The sequence below is a fragment of the Echinops telfairi genome, unplaced genomic scaffold (assembly GCF_000313985.2).
Source record: "Echinops telfairi isolate 266 unplaced genomic scaffold, ASM31398v2 ScPeMD7_7;HRSCAF=31, whole genome shotgun sequence".
NCBI lineage: Eukaryota > Metazoa > Chordata > Mammalia > Afrosoricida > Tenrecidae > Echinops > Echinops telfairi.
In genome coordinates this window covers 21100678-21104705 of record NW_022103904.1, presented here as the reverse complement: position 1 = coordinate 21104705, position 4028 = coordinate 21100678, and positions in this window count along the sequence as shown.

Below are 4028 nucleotides of genomic sequence, written 5' to 3'. Positions count from 1 at the left end.
CCCGGGGCGGGGGGGGCGGGGAAAGCGGCGCCGTCGTGCGCTCCGGTAGGCTCCCGGACCGGAAGTCCCGGCCCCGCCTGGGGAGAACGGTTTCCCCGCGTCCCATTGGCTCGGGGATCGGCGAGCGAGGGTTTTCCCGCCTTCTTTCACAGCGCTCGTGAATGCTCCTGGCTGCTGGTCTCCGAGGCGGGGCGGCGCAGCATCTGACATCGAATCGAGACATTTGATGATGCAAAAATGAGCGTTCCACCCGCGAAGAGCTAACATGAAGGAGAGCATTGGGTGTTCTGAGGAGCCACGGGGAAAACGTCGCGGGCCTGCTAGAGTGTCCCCGGTGCTCTCCGAGCCCCTAAACGGCCCAGCCGGGGGTAGGGGAGGTTTCCTTGGCGCTTGAAGCGAGGAGAGTCCTAGAAATTAGGCTAAGGAGTTCTGCGTGTTTGAAGAAAATTAGATAAAGCAGAGCTAGAACTCACCGTCTCCTAGGGGGGGGCGGGGGCGGGGAATACATACATACATACTAATATACACACATACATATGCACTCATCCTCTAATAAAGCAGAAGCATGTTGCTTTACCCCTTCGGTGATGAATTATGGCTAATGCCTGGCTTCACTCTAATGTCTTGCTGGCCTGTGCAGAAAGGAAATTATCAGTAAGGGGAGAAGTGCCCCAAGGGAAGAGGATATTATTTCTATAATACTCAACCAGATCCTTATCAGTGTAAATGGTACAATATAGGGAGCCCTGGTGGCACAGGAGTTAAGAGCTTGACTGCTAATTGAAAAGGTGCATGTTTCAAACCCACCACTTAGACCTAGAAAGAAAGACGCAGTCCACTTCAGATACGGTTTTTCGTTTAATCATTAGTGTCCAAGAGAAATAGCAATACTGGATGATATAGTTTATTATGCCAGCCTGGCTGATAAATACAAGTAGGATTAACTGAAGGGCGGAGAGATAATGGCTCAGTGAGCCTCATCTTTCTTGTCTCTTGCTCTTCCTGCAGAAGTTCACCACTTAACTGCCATCCAGGCAATTCTGACTCAGCCACTGCAGAGGACAGGGTAGAACTGCTACTGGGGGGTCCGAGACTGTAACTCTTTTCCGGAGTAGAGAGCCTTTTTCTCTCAAGGAGCCCTTGGTGGTTTCTGAACACTGACCTTGCAGTAAGCAGCCCAATCACCAGAGGTTTCTGCAAAGTTACTACGGTCGTGGGAAATGTATGGCTCTAAACTCAGGTCCAAGTATAACAGCCTGTACACTTAAGCCTCAGTTTCCTTATCTGTACAATGGGCTTTAACTACCTCATTGTGCTAAGGACCATGAGAATGTATTTAATAAATGGTAGCTATTCACAAGGATTCATATTTGTACCCATTCCAAAGAAAACTGACCCAAAAGAATGGTGAAATTATAGAACATTATCATTGATATCACATGCAAGTAAGTTTTGCTGAAGATCATCCAACAATGGTTGCAGCAATACAGTCACAAGGTCCAAGCTATATTCAGAAGAGGGCATGGAACAAGGGATATCATTGCTTACTTTAAGTGGATCTTGGCTCAAAGCAGCAAATACCAGAAAGATGTTTACTTGTGTCTTATTGACTATGCCAAGGCATTTGACTATGTGGATCATAACAAACTATGGATAACCTTGAGAAAAATGGGAATTCCAGAACACTTCCTTGTGCTCATGTGGAATTTGTACATGGATCAGGAGGCAGTTGTATGAACAATATATATATTTCTATAAACATATATATATATACATATATATGGTTTAAAATGAGCAAAGGTGTGCAACAGGGTTGAATCATCTCACAAAACCTATTCAATCTGTCCGCTGAACAGATCATCACAGAAGCCAGGTTACATGAAGAAGAATGCATCAAGATTGGACAAAGACTTCTTAACAACCTGCTATATGCAGATAAACACATCCTTGTTTGATGAAAGTGAGGAGGACTTGAAGGACTTGCTGGTGAAGATCAAGGATGATAGCCTTCAGTGTGGCTTACAACTCACTGTAAAGATCAGAATCCTCACAACTGGACCAATAGGTAACATCATGGTTAATGGAGAAAAGGTTAAAGTTGTCAAGACTTTTGTCTCGCTTGGATCCACACTCAATACTCGTGGAGGCACGAGTCAAGAGATCAAAATAGCATTTGCATTAGGTAAATGTGTTGCACAAAGTTTCTTTCAAGTGTTGCAAAGCAAGGGTGTTATTTTAAGTAAGCCTGACCCACGCCATGGTATTTTCAATTGCTTCATATACACGAACTAGATATTAAAAATGGCAGAGTATAATAAAAAAAATTTTAAGGAAGACAATAGAAGAATTGGTGTATTTGCATTGTGGTCCTGGAGAAGAATATTGAAACCATGAACTGCCAAAAGAACAAACATCTGTCTTGGGACAAGGACAGCCAGAATGCTCCTTAGAAGCAAGGATGGCAAGACTTCTCTCAAGTACCTTGGACATGTTGTCTGGAGAGACCAATCCCTGGAGAAGGACATTATGCTTGGTACATAGTAGGGCAGCAAAAAAGAGGAAGACCTTCAACACAACGGGTTGACACAGTGGCTGCATGGATGACCCAGGCAGTGTTTCGCTCTGTTGTACATTGGGTGGCTATGAATCTGAACTGACTGAATGGCACTAACAACGTTTCCAGAGGGTCTTTCCATTGTGGTCCAATAGATACAAGATGCAATAGCTTGTGCCAGAAAGGTCTAGATGCACTGCATTACCAATGAAGCCCCATTACTGATGGATCCTGAGATCCTGACACAATTGAGGAAACAATCTTACTAACAGATTGTTAGTACTTTGTCATCATACAGTGATAGCCCTGTAATAAACTGAAGGCTATATATCCTTAGTCAACCACATAATCCCCATCCCTGTTAAATCCCTGTTCTGGGAATACCTCCTTTGTCTCCTCTATTCTATTGTCTTTTAGCCAAGTATGATTTTGTAACTTTTCACTTCCTGCTCATGTACAAGTGTGTTTTTTCCCATGGACCAGCGGAGTGGCCACTTTACACTTTTAATTTGGGTATTTACCTGTCCAGACCCTATTGATCCTTTAAGAAGCCTGTGTCCTTTCCTTTAAGCACACTGTGTGTCAATCTGTGACACTCTCCAAGCCAAGATCTGAACTCATCCTTTTAGTTCACCTGGTTCAGCCCAGTCATAGGCCAATCGATGAGCAGTACCATTAGGGAAGTACACACTTTAAAAGGGCAGCATTTGCCCAGCTCATAAGGCAGGGATGAAGAATGAAAGCAAACAGTATACACTGGAAATGGAAAGAGGTTATCACTTTATTGGAATTGGCATCAATTTACAAAATGTGTAAACTTTGTGGCACTTAGAGAAATGGCCATTTCATATGGTTCACCCTAATGTCATTTGAATATACTGTGGCTTACAGAGTCTTTTCCCCATTATTTCCCGTGGAAGGGAAGCTAGATGATCATCGATGGGAGGCCAGGGAAATAGAAGCAGGTGGGGCAGTGAGTTCAATAAGGTCATACTACGGAGAGGCAGAAAGGGAACAAGATACAAGCTTCTTGTCTTCCCTCCAGTGGAGTTTACATTATTGTGAGGCTTACAGTTGGGCCCTTGTAAAATCCCTTAATAAAGGAATAAAGTTACTGTGCACTTCACTAGGAATGTTTTATTTTTTTAAATCATTTTATTAGGGGCTCATACAACTCTTTAAAATTTTTCTGGTGAAACACCTCTACAGCCTCCCTCACTTTTAAAAAAAATTATTAGGGGCTCATACAACTCTTATCACAATCCATACATATATCAATTGTGTAAAGCACATTTGTGCATTTATTGCCCTCATCATTCTCAAAACATTTGCTCTCCACTTAAGGCCCTGACATCGGCTCATTTTTCCCCTCCCTCCCTCCCTGCTTCCCCTCCCTCATGAACCCTTGATAATTTATAAATTATTATTTTGTCATATCTTGCCCTGTCCGACGTCTCCCTTCACCCACTTTTCT